The following is an 18,070-nucleotide window of genomic DNA, read 5'->3' on the forward strand; positions in this document are numbered from 1 at the left end:
AACAAGTTACATTCATCAACAATGCCTCTCATATATGAACGGGTAAGATGTTTTCAAATTATTGAATCATGTTAGAAAACTGAGGATATCATATATTTTTTTTTTCATTTAAAGAACTTTATATGCTTCAGTTAGGCGACAATATGGTGCAGTAGCGCAATGGCATGCACATAATATCAAAGGTGTGTGTGGGGTGAGGGGAGAGGGGCTGGGTATAAATGACTCCCTACTATTGGAGCCTGAACTTCTGTAATAGGTCCAGAGGCGGATGAAGGACTTTATAGATTAGGGGGCCTGAGATGGATTATTGAAACCGGCTGCTATATGAGATGGGAGTCTGGAGATCCTGCCTCGGAAAGATAAATATAAATTTAGACATAAAATTGTGCACTGTGCATATTTTAGACTATAAAGCAGGTCCATATAAGTAACACTCAACGCAATGTTAATTTATAAATGATAACATAATAGTACGAGTGATTATACAACCGTATCAAGGGTTCAATTCTCACCAGGATAATTGCTACAATCCACCGACTAAACCATTTCCCAACGACTGACGATCCGAGATGTGACCATGACCCACATGCACTCTCCACCCCCTAGCGCCTAGACTGACGAATCGAGATGGGCCATGGCCCACATCCCCTGACTGACGATCCGAGATGGGGCCATGGTCTACGTGCCCTACTCCACCCCCTTGCGCACTCCACTGTAGGAGCGTCGAGTGTCAGATCCGGTCCCGAGTACAAAACCGGGCCCCCTCTTTTCACTGGTCACATATCCCATATTTTCGTATAGCCCATATATACTTCTTCCAGGCGCGCAATATGATTACGAGGCCACCAGACTGCAAAATTATGCAATCATTACATCACGTCAACTCCTGTGTATATACGACTGTGCTTGAGTGTGTTATAAAACTCAGCAACTTTCAACATCATTTAGAGTAGGGGAATGGAAAAGGGGAAGGAGAAGAGAGGAATGGAAGGGGAAGGGAGTAACAAGGGAGGGTAGGGGATGGGAGGAGGCACGTGTTCCCAATCTCCCAGTGGCTACGGTACTATATATATTTACTGTACACAATAGTACGTATATAGACAGGCATACGCAGGTATCCATATATCAGTGACTCAAATAGAGATGTTGTTTATAATAGAGACGACAAGCCGGTACCACGTGACGCAGGTAACTTTGCCTAGAAGAGTCAAACACTGAATCAAAGTTAACTTGTTCGATGAAATCTCGTTCTATGCTAAGCATGACTAATGATGAAAAACTTGAGGTAGATCACGCTGTAAACTATAAACACAAGTAGCCTATCCAGTATCATATATATCACGGATATTTATTTTCGTTGCCGATTTTCATTTTGCAAATCCCGGTTGCGTTTCCTAATATGTTTGCGTGAGGGGAGGGGGGTTCCTGTCTTAATTCAGCCCTCTGGATACGCCGAAGCTCATACCGAGTTTAAAGCAAAAACAAAAAACAGGTCAGAGAGAGGAATCAAATTTCTCCCGAATGTATTCTAAGCCCTAGTGAGTCTCATTGGGACTTTACTAAGCTGCACCAGTTTCACTTTTCATAAATCTATTGTTACCCGATATTCACTATACAGCTAAAAAATACATTTAAGAGAGAAATTCCATTTTACTGAAATGTATTTGAAATCCCCAGTAGGGTGCAGGGGTGAAGCCCCGCAAGCTTTATAGCATTTTGAGATATTCCTTACTTTGCTACTTCTTTGTTTCCCCCCTTACCCTTATTGCAAACGTCCAATATGCAAATGTCTATAACATGGTGAATCGATTGACTGAGATATTGTTATCGTATTATCATCTTGGACATAATCTTAGCGATATTTTGATATATGTCACACTGCATTCGATGTCTGCCACCCCTCCCCCCTCCACCTCCTGGATTGAACCCTCTTCCGAAGCCCCTCTATAAGGACACGATGAAGAGGAATCGGTCACGTGGTTCACCAATAAACATTCCACAACAGGCAGGTTTTGATCGTTCGGTTTTATTAGAAAAGTATAAAACAGAAATAAATTCCGTTATCATATCATTTATCCACGTGTTCTCATTGGCTCATTCAGATTTTCTCTTAACTATCGATCCTTAATGATACTCATTTCTCATCAAAAAATATAGTTTATTAGCATTATATTTTTTGGGTTTATCACCCTTTCTTGCTAACCCAGTTAGCCCTCGAAAATGCTTTCGGGGGACATCACCCTGCCTCCACCCCTCTTCCCCACCCCTCTGGCTACTCCACTGCTTATAGTGAGTTTAAAGCACGAAAACACCTGTCAGAGGAAGGAATTAAAATACTCCGGAATGTATTCTAAGCACTGCTGGGAAGCCTGAGACCTGAGCTGATACATTTTCACGTTTCAGATATTAAATGTTCTCTGATATTCATTTTTTATCGAAAAGATTCTTTTTCCGAAAGGAATTCAGTCTCATTGGCGGTGTAGGGGCTTATGATGTTGAGTTATTTCTTGCTGTTTTGTATAATGCTCTGATTTTCTAGGGGTACAAGGGGGACCCGTATGTACGCCCATGTCTGATTGGGTGTATCAAGTCACATATGATCCGATACAGTTGACAATCACGAGTATCAAGACTTAGTGGCTTAGATTAGGCTCAGATACAAAATGAGTCAAAGAGGGAAATGTTTAGAATGGAATAGTTGAATGTAATTATAAATAATGTACATAAATGACCATTATATGAGTTTTATAGCAAATTCATAGACAATAACACCTTAATGATAATTACCAATGACTGATATGTGTAAGATATAGCTTTGAAATGTTCAGTTCTTCATGTCTTAATGTTAGGTTAACCCTAACCCTAACTTGCTTAAAGTGGTTTATATATGTGGATATAAACATACTCTATTCTAATACTCTTTCTTTTGAATTAAGGTGTTCAGTTATTCATGTCTTGGTTAGGTTAACCCTAACCTTTACTTGCTGAAAGTTGTTTATATATGTGGATCAAAACATACTCTGTTATAATACTCTTTCTATTGAGTTAAGGTGATTGTTTGATATTTTATTATATACATGTATACATTACCAGATACGTTATCGACTCTGCTTGTCTCTGATTGGCTATCCGTTCCTGTTAATTAGTTAGATTACATAGCATATCTCTGTTGCACATTGACCTTACTGAAGATTCTGTACACTGTATAGTGATAGCAACAAGTATCATTGTGAACTTTGTTTTGCCATTTACTTCGCCTGCAGCCCCTCTGTACAACCATATAGTAACATTGAACTAATTCAGAGCGCTTACAGGAAGCTTGTAGTGATGTGTCTGTGTCTGGTGGGGAATGATGGGGGGGGGGGGGGGAAGATATTAACGATATTATTTTATAAAACTTAAAGTGCCCCTCTTTGTAATACGAAATGATCTTTACTAATACAAATGACCTCTTATAAATTTGTAACTTTGTAAAAATGCCTTTGTTTTATTTTGATGTACTATATTGTTGAATACATTAATGCAATTACAATTAGAATATTCTCTTTTGTCAGTACATTCAACATTGCTGTATTTTGTGGTACGGCATGCTCAGAAAACAGTTTTGCCGGAAATTTTATATATAACTTGGTGGTCTTTAGCCCCACTGCCCATTGGAGTGTGTCCCCCCACGTGAAAACGTGTCACCGAAAAATAAAAATAATTGGTAAGGAAAGGAAAACCAGGGCCATAAGACGTGTTTACTGTTGCTCTGTATGCGTGAGTTGACTATCAGAACTCTTGAATGAAATAATGATAACTGTTATTGTTGTTCAGGAATTGTGTATTTTCTTATATCTTTAAAAAAAATCTTTACACAATGGCTTTGCCTTTTTACCATTTAATCCCGTTTTTCCTTTTACATCTGTCATTAACATTTAACATAAATCAAGGTGGTTTCATTATCACACAGGGACGGATCCAGGATTTTCGAAAAGCGGAGGGGAGAGGAAGGGGGCGGTGAGGTTTTTCCGAGGTACAGGAATTGTCATGATTAATACCAGAGCCGTATATAGAGAGAGTTTGGCCAACTGGCGATTTGTGACGTCACACGCAAACCATGGGCATCAAAATAGGTCCAGTTGTCGTTACCAGTTGCGCGAAACACGAAAAACACCACACACAATATATAGCAGCTTTGCACACTGTGCTCGTTGCGAACAAACGAAGCGACTCAGAATGTCAGATTTTGACAGGCATACGAGGAACAAAATGGATATCAGGTAATGAATTAGAGTATGCGTTATATAATGACATTTACGTTTATCTTCACACCTGAAATGCATAGAAAACTAGCTGAAAACCTGTCATTACACTTGTTTTATTTTACGCCTCATACTACTAGTCCTACTTTAGTCATACAAACGAAAAGCACACATCACAGTCCTGGCTAGGCTAGATTACAGACGCACAACTATAGCATCAGGCCTACATTAATAGATCCTTCAATTAAATAGAGTAGGCCTACACATAAAATGACAATTTATGCTTCACTGATCTTTTCAGGTTTGCCAAAAGTAGTTGTACCAGAGGTCATTGTCTTAAACTCCAGAAGTTACAAAGTAGGATTAATATTCGGCATAACTTTTTCTCTAAAGTCTAATACAAGGGTTGTGAATGGATGGAATGGTTTGCCTGAGAAGGTTGAATTGCAAGTAGTGTGAATGGGTTTAAGAATGCTTTGGATGAGTACATTAAGCATTGTAATTGGGTATGACATTTGATGTCCTCGGTTGTATTCCTCTCATATAGCCTTAGGGTCCTTAATGGGGACTTGAATGTCTCTCCTGGTCTTTTTTTCTACTAAACTAAACTATATACTTGAGTGTAGGAGTTAGCAATAGTTGGGAGTCTGTGGGCAAACCTAAGACTGATATTGTGGTGTTAATTTCTCAGGAATGTACTTACTAGGCTATAGTAGGTGCAACAGATTGAATGGGTCTGTCGAGAAAAAAAAAACCTGCAACAACTGAATACTGGTGTATGTTGTAGCTTATGTATTTTCCATTAACATATATGCTATACGGTCATGTCCTTAATAAGGTTTCATGGATCACACTGACATAGTGTGCCTACTTGTCAGTGTTGTCAACTGAGCACAGGGCTGATGACATCATTCAGTTTGTTATTATGCAGACAGCAAATGGCCATAATGATAATTATTAATTGTTACTTATTCTTCATACTGCCCTTACTGGCCTTACCTGAACAGTGATGTATAAAAACGCAAGAAGTCGTTAAGCTTTTCATTTAAGAATCGTTTCAGCCTGTCCTATTTCAAACATATGATTGGCAGGTTTCCACGTTACATAGCTAAATCAAAATGGAGCTGTTCTGTAAAGCAAGAAAATCACACATATGCATGCATACAAACACACTCATATAACAATTTCTGAATATCTTTTCAGCTGCCCAAAGGTACTGGAATGCACGCTCTGGTGGGCGAATTAAAAAACCCTCATTGTACTCTTTTATTATGGTCGGCGTAGCTGGAACCAGCAATGATGGTGATGTGGATTTGACAGTACCTAGACAAGAATTCAATAGCTGCTTTGTGTTGAAGTGGGTTCAACTTGCTCAATTCCATGACAGGATGACGACTAGACATCAGGATGAATTATCTGTTGCAGAGCTCTATAAACCAGGCAGTTGTTAAAACATCCATTGGGTGACCCTCACAGTCTACCAGGCACTGCATCGCAGAAGCAAAATGAAGTGTGTGTGATGCCTTCTTCTTATGAGAGTGGAATGGTATCAGTGTGGCCTCTGTCAATTTGGCTTCAAGTCTTTGTTTTCTTGAAAGCTGAGAAGATCTTTCAGTGGTTTCACACTGACCTCTGTACTTGACAATTCATGTGTATTTGCCAGCTCAGGAGGAAGCCAGATTTTAATTACATTAACCAATGCTGACTTTTTTTTGGACATGTGGTACATCTGCAAGGAGGTGAAGGAAGCAGTTGGAGTTGCATGGATGTGGAATCTTGTTGATAGTCTGGCAGTCTTATCCACAGATTATCCCAAAGCTTCTCCACATTGCCACATTCAGAACTTATTACATTGATAAACTTGAAAATTGCAGGAATCTAACGAAGCACCCATCAAGGGAATTTGTTTGTATAATTATTGAAAGCTGTGACCTTCTGATGTGACAGACTAATGTGAAATAAAGGGCAGTAGATTACCTTGTAAATGAACCTTGTTATTGTTTGATTGTATCTAATGTTTGCAAAATTTTAAGTTGCATGCTACCAATTGAAACATAATTCTTTCTCTATTAATGGGATATAAATACTTCTCCTTAAAGAATGTGAAGACTCCCGCACAAAGAAACGTCTCATGCCGGTTATCTGACCTAGTTTCGAATGCGGTGTAACAGAAGTGTTAGACACCACCGTTGATCCCAGAAAATACACACACAGCTTGCTACCATCTGTAAATAGACTTTAGTGTACAGTCAATACAAACATCACGGTCAATACCCACAACACAGTGCACATAGCAGCGTGGACATCTCAGGTCTAGATAAAAGATAACAAGGTATCAGGTTTCATTACTGTCTGCATTTTGTAGCGACACAAAAAAAACTTCACTTGCAAGCAACGGAAAGTAAACTTTTTCAGAGCGCGGCATGCGGTTTAGGGCGAGTCTTCAATACCTTTAAATATATTGCATCGGTTGTTGTCACTTGATCATTTGCTTGTGTGTGAGCTAAACAGCTTAAATAATATGTAAAAAAATAATACAAACTTTCAAATTGCCAGATATTTACTTGCTCAAAATCATTATCCAATCATGATTTGTTGCTATCCTTGAGTCCATTATTCAGATGATGAGGCAGATTCCCTTCAACTCTCCATGATGAAGGTAAAACCTTATATCTTAACCAACTGCCATTGAGTGTCCATTTGAAAGTTTCAAACACACAAGTGCATTGATTAAAACAAAGACTTTATTGCTGTGGTTGCAGGAACTGGATTTCAGTCTAGTAGTCACTCACCAGGTTCGTCTTTATCACAGTCTGCTAACTGTGGCTTTTTATGTTAGGAGTTTTTCTTCAGAGCACATGTCACCTTTGATTTGTAAAAAAAGTCCTGAAATTCAGGGAGTTGTAATTTACTGTCTAAAGATAATTTAAAAAGATTTTTTTTTAACTTCAATCGTCAATGTGGGTGTCAATTAAGGGAATAAGGAGTTACTGATGCAATGACTTTCTGGCATAAGTGCATTTATAATGTGTTAAAACTTGAAAGGTGTATCATACTGCACCCCCCCCCCCCCCCTCTTAATTTGCACTCCGTTGGAATGCACAGACAGTTTTGCTTATTAATGAAATACCAGTTAACACTAAATTTTAAAGTCTTCCTTTAAAACAATCAAACGAAACCGTGCATTGTCTAAGCTAGGCCTACGCAATAGTTTGAACATTTCTTTATCAACATGTGGTGACAGGGCTCTTATGATAATTCAGTGACCAAGACAAGAGTGTAGGGTAGTCTTTGCAATAAGCATGACTAAGGCTAGGCTACCAGTACCATAATTAGCCTTGGCCTAGTGGTCTTTGAAATGTAGCCTAGGCCCCTGCTACTTTGATAAATGATAGTTGACTGCATCCAAATTAAACCAAGGCCTAGGCTATACTTTTGAAGAAGAAAAAATTAGGCTGAATTCATGTTAGCCTAAAAAGGCTAGGCCAATGCTGACAATTAACACAAGCCAAGATCATTTAACCATTTGGGCACTTGTTTATGGCATACTAAAAGGGTCTATATAATTAGGCCTGTATGTGTACACAACCCACAAGTTGCCAATGAGTATAGACCTAGCCTAACTAGTTTAGACCTAGGCTACTTTGTTTTCCTTAGGCCTAGTTTAATTGGGCCTTATACTGTGCCATATTATGTAATGTGCTTTAACAGTTGTAGTAATAGCAAGAATGGTCCAGGTCTAACTAAGCCCAGGCTTAACTTATGCTTCGGGCTTAACTAAGGATTAGGGCTTTACGTGATGCCTAGAGGCTAGCCCACCCTTTTACATTAAACTAAAAGTGATACTTTTTTAGGCTAGGCATAGCCTAGGCATACAATAACTAGGAATTAGGATAACTATATGTGCGACTGAAACTGCCATGCCTATGATTAGGAGAGCTGGCATAATGAAATCGAATTTGTGGATCGTAAAACGAGAGAGAATAGCCATGAATGTAATTACAGAAACCAGTCTGAACGTAAAATTCTCGCATTGCTTGTACATTACTCGTATACACTAGGGCCTATGGCTAGTATGGGCCTAGGCTACACAGACTTTTTTTCATTAGATCTCCATCTTGTTCTTTCTACTTCCAAAAAATTCCTCTTCTTTTATGGTCAGTCGGAAAATCAAACAACAATATCCATGTTCTGACCGATTGCAGCATCCCCAGCACCATTTCTTTCATAATTTCGTACTTTTTTCGTGTACACAAACGATAGTCTATACACTGTGAGTATGCGTGTCGCCTGCTATAAAGTTTTCAAGTGGACCTATTTTACCTCCCTGTGTGGGCGTTTTCCCTCTCGACCAATCCAAATCGGTTACATGGTTGGCCAAACTCTCTCTATATACGGCTCTGATTAATACCTAAGCGGAGCGCCACCATCAGTTGGCGTGTAGCAGAACAAACACATTCTTGACAAAATTGCCTCCCGAGGATTGCCGGAAATAGCTCTTCCCGGGCCTTGTTAGTTGCATTTAATAAAAAAAATTGAGCTCTTACGTGTTGGAGATTTAAACTTCCCAAAATAAGTAAATTCGAAAACAAAATCGGTAAAGTCACTTTGTAGGGGAAGAAAATGACTTTACGCTATATTCGATGTTCTACACAGGTAATTGAAGGTAATCATATTTAGTAAATCACGTGACATAAATATAATTCCATGACAGTTGGTCTTAGAAAGGTTCAAATTCGTGTTGATTGCAACTAGTGGATGTACTTGTAGGTATACAATAATTGCTACGTCAATAAAAAGATATAAAAATACGCAGAGCATTCTGATAGTAGCCGTAGCCTTTATAAACTCTGCAATTTCGGTGTAAATTGTTAGGTTTGTGTTATTATTATTATTTGTTTTACATGCCAAACAGGGACTTAGTGTGGGCACCTAATGAGCTGAAAAGATGAGTCGTGTGGGGGACTGGGGGCCGCTGCCCCCTCGTTAGTAGGCTAAAAAGGCCTTGATATATGTTTGATGAAGTTAGTAGAATGACGATACCAGAAAGCCATGCGCCGAAGATGCGAGCTATCTAGGGGGTCCGAGATAATTCCCCTGAAAACTTAGCACTTTTGGACGTCAAATGGTGCAATGAGATGCACATATAATTCCTATACATAGATAGGATCAAGTGAGTCATTGAAAATTTCTCTCGTACACAAGGAATAACGATTATTTTCCAAATATTTATGAGTGGGGGGGGGGTGGGAGGGGGACGAAGACATTACGTCCCCAACCAAATAATTGGGATGGGGGAAACATCTTTGCAAGAAATGTTCAAGAATTGACAAAGCGATTAGTATTACAACAAATTGGCAGTGGTTTGCAAATAATATAACTCTTATGCTGTGTAACCAGCATTGGGAATGCGTTATCTTCTAAATTTGCTAAATTGGACAACAAAATTCCACAACTTGCAAAGTACCGAAGAACCAGTATTTACGCTTATTTGAAATAATAGAATCAAATTCACCAGTTTAGGGAATAGTTGTAGAATAGCCTTTGGCGGTTTATTTCTGACATTATTCCTCATTCACGAGTATGGCACTTTAGACCCACCATATACGGTCATAGACAAACGGTTAGATAGATTGAGAGTATAATAATATGAGTGAACATTACATGATTTAGTCAGATATAACTATGGACACAAAATGTGACTTAAATTGTTATTAAAATCTTCCTCTTTATAATCCATTGAAAGAGCAAAGAGAACACAGATTTGTTTTTTCTATTTTGGGACACGAATTTTCAACAAATTTGAAAAATTTGGCCACACTTCAAACTTCGCGGCTCGAGGGCAGGGGAAGGTTTTGGTGTGATTATCTGATACTATATCGTCCTTGCCGTGACCAACTCAATTATACATTGGGGATAGCATTCAATAATATATACACAATTACAAGGCTCTAATTTAATACTGTCGTTGTCATCTCATGAGGAATATAAGCTAATATCTAGAGAAATGTCTTGGTAATGAGTTATTAGTGTGAATCAACTTAAATGTTACCAATATTTGTCAACACGAGACGTTCATGTTATTGGCCTTTTCACACAAGTCGAATTCTCCAAATCGTGGAGTCTAACTCCGTGAAATTAATTTCCACAACGATTGTCCGACAGGTAGTAAATAAATAAAAGAGCATCACTCACCAGCGGTCTATTCTCATACCAAGGCTGTTCTCCCGGACAATCCCCAGTAACTGTAGCTTTCAAATTCCCGGCTGATTGGTATACGTGCAGGCCTATAGTACTACTGTTACATACTGGTAAAGGAAGGAATCTAGCAACCGTACTTGCTCCTACTGACCATTCGTTTCTACGATCCCGTCAGCTACCATGGGGCTTAATGAAGGGGAGCAAGGCGAACAGGGGAAAGGGGGGTACCTAACACTGGAAAACTCCTGCGACTGAATAAACAGGGTTATGATGTTCTAGTGTAAAAGAATCTTTAACTTTTCGTATGCAAATTAAATACAAGTTATCTGTGGCATGCGTTGCTGGTTATTATGATTACGTAATTATCATCGACCCAGCACACACAAAAACGTTTATAAAACGTTATTAAAACGTCTTTTGTTTTGATAACGTTAATTGTGGAGTAATAAATATGTCACGATGACGTTTTCAGGCTATTATATCAAAACATTTTTTCGTTAAAACATTAATATAGCATTAATATTTCATAAAAACGTTTTGCCGACGTTTTTATAACACCACATTTAACGTTATTAAAACATATTTTAGAGGCTCTTTTAAAAATGTTATGATAACGTTTGGTGTTTTCGTCATCGCATCATCATCGTCATCATCGTCATCATCGTCATCATCGTCATCATCATCGTCTGTTAATTGTTAAGCCGCTTTGTTTAATTTTTGACCGGTATCAGCGGTGTGTTTGTTTCCTCTCCGATCGATATATCAGGAAAGGCGATTGAAATTGAAATTAACAGCTACTGTCATGTTATTGTTTACATCCGGGGATACGTTTTCTGGTATTTGATTTATTATACTTACTTATAACAAATGTCATTATAAGTTGCTTCTTTTTAAAAAAAAAATTCAAGCTGGCCTAGTTCAAGTTTTTTTTAATTCTGGGTCTTGTGTTTCTGGTTGTTGATGTGACAAATAACCTAGGTCTTTGACTTTGAGAAGTAAATTGTTGTACGTGTTTAACCTAGTACCGTTTATTCCAGTTTATTAATATAACAAATATTTTCAATTGGAATGTGTACTCACGTGAGTTGACGAGGGGTCAACGGGACAATACTTTATCTTCCAATATCTGTTATCTCCAAAGCTTTCGGGAAGTCGGTTAGGTAAAATTATCTACAAATTTAACCACCTAATAAGAACTATCGTTATGCTATAGTTTAAAGTACATCCCGGTATACAACCTAAGTGATCCTCTCGAAAAATTAAATAATCCTTCACAAGGAATCATTTTCTCAGCTCACGAAAAGATGAAGGTCTCTGAAAACTATTGATCCTGAATTCATGGTACATCACTTTGGATTACGAAATCATTGCAAAATATTCACAAACATTTCCATGGATGTAGAGCACGACGAGAATGTTGCAGTGTTTTATTGATGCCTTTGAAGTAAATATTATTTAACTGAATAGTTACACTATCACCAGCAGTCCCCGTACGTCCAATTGCTAGTGTTGGATTTTATGCACGCACGAGCAAAACGAGCCTATTCAAGCTATCTTAATACAATACTGTATGACTAACAGAGCATCTCTCCCTGGATTGTTCACAGAGCTAAGGCCACGTGCGGTTTCTTCTCATTCAGAATGGGATTTACTCGTATTGTTATGCTAATCTTACCGGATGTTTACTCGCATGTCGAAATTATTCCTGAATCACGTGTATGGCAAAGCAAAATACCCACTAATGATATATTCCAGTTTGATTCTGCCGAAAAAATTGGATCAATGCTCAATGCCGGTCTTGTTTTGAACCGGTACTCCAGGTTTTACAACTGAAAATGAAAGCTTATAGTCAATAAAATTGGATTATCGGTTAAAATTTGACCGATTGTCTGGTTAATAATCGGAGTTTTTCATTGTTAATCAAGGTTTTTGTTTGCCGACTTGTATCCATACATGCCAAATGTCCACAACGAGCAATATTTCGAAAGTCATCATGTTTAAATTATGTACATAAAAACAAGTTTGGCCTCTAACTCCCATCATAAACATATCGTTCAAACGAATGGTTGAGCTATAACTAAATTCAGCCTGTAAATGTTTAGTTATATTCACAACGTTAACGAAATGAAATCAGTTATAATCTCTCAAAATTTCCACGCCCCCAACCTCCAAGGAGTGGAAATAGCTTTTACGGTAGTAAGCTGTATATTACTCTGATTCCACCTTTGTTTCTCTTGATGTTTATATCTATATCATTATGTTCTTTGAATATTTATTATTCTGAACATCAACAACTAATGAACGTCTGGGCGGCCCTTCTAATCTCAGATAAACATGGATGATCTAAATAATCCTACAACATCACCCTGACTATCCTGACCGTAATCCACAATCTTCATCTTACGAAACCTTTGTTATAAGCAGAAGATAGTTGTGTCCTTCTCCTGGGTGATGCAAATTTTATTGTCTTTAGAGGGCGCTCGTACGCTTTATTCACAGAGAAATGAGAACTGTGCGGCGATAACTGCTGGTATTGTTAAGACCAGTGCAGAGAAATGATTAACTTTGAATGCAACATATTGTTAGATTGATTGCTAGTCTGTAACGTTGGACTTCTTCGTTTTAGGCAAAGTAGATTATTATTATTTGTGTATTTAAAACAAATATTTCGGTTGATTTTGATAAATCTGTTATTCGTTTCAGGACTACTGAAGCAAAGTTGTTCATTAAAATTGTTAAGCTTAATTCAAACAGACAGTAAATTAAAGTTTCGAGGTTTCCAGTTCATCTTACTTCTTCAAAGGATTTAATCTAGAAAAAACAGCTGGGTGAGGACAGGTTACAAGCTTTGTGTACTTTATTAATTACTCTCATTAACCGACTTCAATCAGGATACCTTAATTTGATTAATTGCAATCTAATTTTGAAATTCTCTGAAGATTTTGGTTAAAAATGTTTCCAGCCAACCCCCAAAAGAGGGGTAAAATATACTTTACATATACTCCAACAATGTTTTATTTTTGTTTATAGTAAGATATTGAACCGAACGTAGCCCAGCACTACAGGTAAATAATGGAACTTAACCACACCAATACATCCATACCTCCCCCTTCCATTCCCCCTTCTCTCCATTTTAATCTCCCCTTGAAATATATATGGTGATGCATATCTTACACACTAACAGTTGATCATGACGTCATATATGCTAATGATTCAAAATTCCCAACACCAATTCACTTCTCAGCAAAGCAACTAAATTTCACTTGTGCTAAACTTGAGCTTAAGTTCGTCTTATTAATTATCGTGTTTATTATCAGTGGGTGGTCTTATTAAACACTGACGTAAAAATAAGATCAGCCAGTTTTCCAGTCATATGTTCTCGTTATACAACCAAATACTCCTAATCGTCGTTCAAATAGACAGAGACTTTCGTTTTGTCAAAAGGAACTTTGATGTGCGTTCGATTGTATTTGTTTATTAATTTAATGATTATTATCAGTACTTTGACTAATTAAACAAATACAAACTAAACTAGGAACAATCATTACCCTATATCACTGAACTTTCTATCAATCTGATACTATTGCGTGTTTAGGATGAATTCCCACAATATGTCAGCTTGCGGTATATCATAAACCGCGGTGTTAACGAGACGATACATCTCTTTAACTGCGACAGCCATGGGCGTCAATCCAGGGGGGAGGGAGGACACGCCCCCCCCCACATTTCGATGGATGGGGGAATCGATATCAAATGTCCCCCCACACATTAGGAAAAAGAGTAGTGTCGTGGCTCTATTTGGTTACGGCTTACACATCTTAGGATTCATATCCGCGAATATCACTCAATGTTGCTGAATGGAGAATTCCACCAAGATCTCGTGAGTTGGTACCCTGAGCTCTCCAACAATCTTAAGCTTAGTCTGCCTTTCTTTCGAGGCCAGTTCCATTCGTCGTCGGTTGAAGGGTATAGACAAATATTCAAGTCGATGAATCCAGTGGTACGGGCTATGTTTGGTGAAGTCGAAGCTCTCTTTGCGGTTGCTCCTCGTCTCCTTCGCCAGTTCGACGGAAGCCGAGAGATCTTTTAGTGCTCTGAGGCGTTTGAAGACAAGGCTACGGAGCACCATGACTCTACAGAGGCTGAACCATGTGATCGTGTTCCATATTCACCGCGCAGGGACGTCGTTAGAGGGGGTGTGGGGGTCTTTAACCCCAAACTTGGTAAAACTGACGCTAGTTGGAAAATTGGAGTGCGACAGTCGGAATTTCCGACTGTCGCACTCTAGTTTATCTAGGCCTATCCATTTATCCCTGTGATTGTGCATGACCTAAAAAATTTCGGTCAAAATTGACCTTTAACCTGTCATATTTACCACGTTTTCCTTGCATCTTTGGGAAATTGTATCTCGCGATTCTTATACTCCACCGTACAAAACTTCGTATGATTTTGAATACTACAAAAAAATGCCTAATAGAACTACCGTCATAGTTGTAGGAGCCCAATTTGATTTGTGGGGGGGGGGGGGGGGGGTTGTAACGACTTGCCCGAAAAATATAACCAAAATTTTTCGCGCAAGTCGCGCGCATTCCACATGATAACGTGCATATCATACAGGCATGCATCGGTCTTTACATCGCATGCAAATAGCATACAATCATTTTCCGTCTTATTACCCTTCAGTATTGGTGAGAATTGTTGGGTAATAATAATATCAGTTTAACCACTGTAGAACACATTGCAAATTATCTTTCTTTCAGTAGGTGCCCAAAAGCTATCAGCATATTGCCCGAATTTCACAAAAAAAATATTTGGTTGGGGTGGGGTAGGGACCAATAAGTTTGTGAAATGAGTGCCAGTGGGAACAAATGTATCGCAACAAGTTCGTAACAGAAGTGCAGTGGCGAAAGATTGGCTTTTCTGACTGACACTGACCGTATCGTTGACGAGTAGCGCGAGGGTGGGGGGGTACAAAGCAGCAGTCGCAATTTTCTGGCTTCAAAACCGATTTTCAGCCACTACACCCCCCCCCCCCCCAATCATCAGGCCTTAGCTACATGGTGGTTACATAGTACGCTCCGACCAGAATTCACCCGATAACCAGATGCAGATCCACCTAGTAACCGAGGTAACTTGCTTGAGGACTCCAACGAATAACCACTGATTTATTTTCATGCCTTCATCACTTTAGCCACCACTCACATTGGCCTATTCTAAGTCTGACGATACATGCGCATGCGTGAGGTCCTGAAAACATAATAAAAGTGGTTTGTCTTGCTATCCTTGTTTTCAAATTTCATAGAAATGTATTCTCGTAGACCTAGCAACCTGGTTTAACATGCTGGCGTTTCACGACTTTTGGCCAAATTTGCGCTAAGCTCGCTATACGAACTCGGATCTGGGCTGTGCCTAATTAGTTAGTTATTTAAATTATTAATAATGGCGTATGAGGAAATGCACCATTTTGTGGTATGACTCCCAGGACGGAAAGTCGAGAAACTCACATGCAGTCGCGGCGGATAGCTTCCTTCGCCTATATGTCCGGGGAAATTTTGGGACATCGTTCCTATAGACCAGGGCTGGGCAACCTGCGGGCCACATGCGGCCCGCCAGTGATTTTTTGCGGCCCGTGAGTTGTCTCAAGAAAAAGAAAAAAATCAATCTAGTTTGCATCATCACCAAAAACGAGCTAGCTGCTTAGAATTTATCTGCACTAATGATGCTGTCAGGTTGGTATATTATCACCATTAATTATCAACTGGACTGTATTGACATTATGGTTTTGTGAATACAGATTAAGTACACACACCTATTGCTTGAACGCCCTCGGAATCAAAGGTTTGAAATCAACAGCAGGTCGTTGGTTAGGTGCGGCCCTGTCAATCTTTCACTCCTAAAATCTGGCCCATTCATTCAAAAGGTTGCCCACCCCTGCAATAGGCCTATATCTGAGGCCCTGGGGTCAGTGGCGTCGTGCCCATTGGGGCCCGGGGGCACAGGCCCCCCCCCCCCAAAAAAAAATTGTCAAAGGTATCATAAAATTTTGTCATAATTTAAAAAGAAAGTGTTTTCGAAATCGAAAAGTAGACTAAATATTCAATTGCTCTTTGATGGTCGTTGCGGATTTTCCACACACCTCAAAGACAACATATCGGGATTAGTAATGCGATTACCTTCGAATATGTTTGTCCTAAGCTCGCGTTTGATACAGTCTCAATTAACCTGGAAAATAATCACTTCGTTATCGCGCGTTTTACCTTTGGTTTCGATACTTTCGCTTTTTCTGCCCATGTTTTCAAACGGCATAGCTTTTTATTCACCCAGTCACCACTTCTCACGGGCATGGGCGGTGATCAGGGATCAGCTAAAACAAAAATGTTTCGATTTCTTTAATTTTGGGCGCTTCTGGGAGACGAGGAATTGGTAAACTGAGGAATAAATGGCGATAACTTCCTTCGAGAATATTTCCCAAAATAAAAAATTACAGGAAATTTTCATCAATTTTAGGGGTGTTGCTCACTGCCATAATGCACGGGAAGTGCCGCTTCCTGCAATCTGAGGGGTCTGCCAGAAGAAAAATTTTCTTGTACGCTGCGCGCCAACCGATGGTGGCGCTCCGCTTAGATAGTACTTATGGCCGGAATACTCGAATCGATCACGTCCCCCCCCCACGTTTCAAATCGGATTGACGCCACAGAAATCACACCATGAAGGATGAAATAAGCCATTACTACTACTGCCAGACATCAATATAGGTCAATGTTATGACCTTTAGAAACTGAGTCAAAGGGAGTGAAAACAAGAAAGGATTGAAATCTATTTTGAAAACAAGTCTATGAAGCAAACCTTCAAATTCACGACATAAAATTATAAGTAAAATAGAATCGGATATCGTCATCGATGTATTAATAAACATTCTCAGCAAATTTACACTTCCGTTTGCGTTTTAGGTAACAGTTTAAGGAAACCATGCAAACGGGCGTGACAAAGTGTTACCTAACAAAGGCCTCAAAGAAATGTTATCGTATATATATAAGCATTATGACGTTGTTAATACATAGAAACAGTCATACGCGGTATCCAGTGCAGTTGAGACGAACGGGGAAGGGAAAGGACATTGTACGGGTGAAATGATTTCAGTAAGAATATATAGTGGCCGGGGGTATCGGTGTCATTTATATACCAGTTTATTAACTCATCTTTAATTCAACAAATGAAATTCAATGAGGAAGTTAATCTCGAGTTAAGGTTAATATAATGAATGGAATCCACAATGAACACCCCTCCCCATCCCCCTCCCTCACGCGTGCAGAGACGTTAATGATTAACACAATGAACGTTGACTAGGAGAGATCCTCGAGGAGTAAGAAAAATACAGGAAAATTTAAAAAGTTTAAAATCCTGCATGCATGGAGATGATTCAGATATAGCCCAAAATACGCTATAAAATCAGATAATGGTCACCGTGTGCTACATAGAGCAATATACTTCACGATCGTTTTATTATACGCTCTTGAATATTTGGTAAATAGGTTGAATCTTTCAAAAAGCACTTGTTTCTAGAAAATTGAGATGCACTTGAAGAGAAAGTTTTAATTAAAGACTCATAGAGCGTTTTCAACATT

General features: G+C 38.9%; 2 protein-coding genes and 2 long non-coding RNA genes across 6 annotated transcripts in view; 3 read left to right on the top strand and 1 right to left on the bottom strand.

Annotated features, from left to right (window-relative positions):
- Window positions 1–18,070, top strand: part of LOC139977739 (uncharacterized) — a 292,233-nt gene that overhangs the window by 150,105 nt on the left and 124,058 nt on the right. The window lies entirely within an intron of this gene.
- The window catches only part of LOC139977744 (uncharacterized), an 831,623-nt gene that overhangs the window by 65,294 nt on the left and 748,259 nt on the right, over window positions 1–18,070 (bottom strand). The gene's annotated exons all lie outside the window — the stretch shown is intronic.
- The window catches only part of LOC139977776 (uncharacterized), a 226,329-nt gene that overhangs the window by 23,812 nt on the left and 184,447 nt on the right, over window positions 1–18,070 (top strand). The window lies entirely within an intron of this gene.
- Window positions 4,044–6,233, top strand: LOC139977819 (uncharacterized). The gene is made up of 2 exons (XR_011796702.1): window positions 4,044–4,262; window positions 5,448–6,233. It is a non-coding gene; the product is annotated as an uncharacterized lncRNA (long non-coding RNA).

Source organism: Apostichopus japonicus, chromosome 12 (assembly GCF_037975245.1).
Source record: "Apostichopus japonicus isolate 1M-3 chromosome 12, ASM3797524v1, whole genome shotgun sequence".
In the NCBI taxonomy this organism is placed as follows: Eukaryota; Metazoa; Echinodermata; class Holothuroidea; order Aspidochirotida; family Stichopodidae; genus Apostichopus; species Apostichopus japonicus.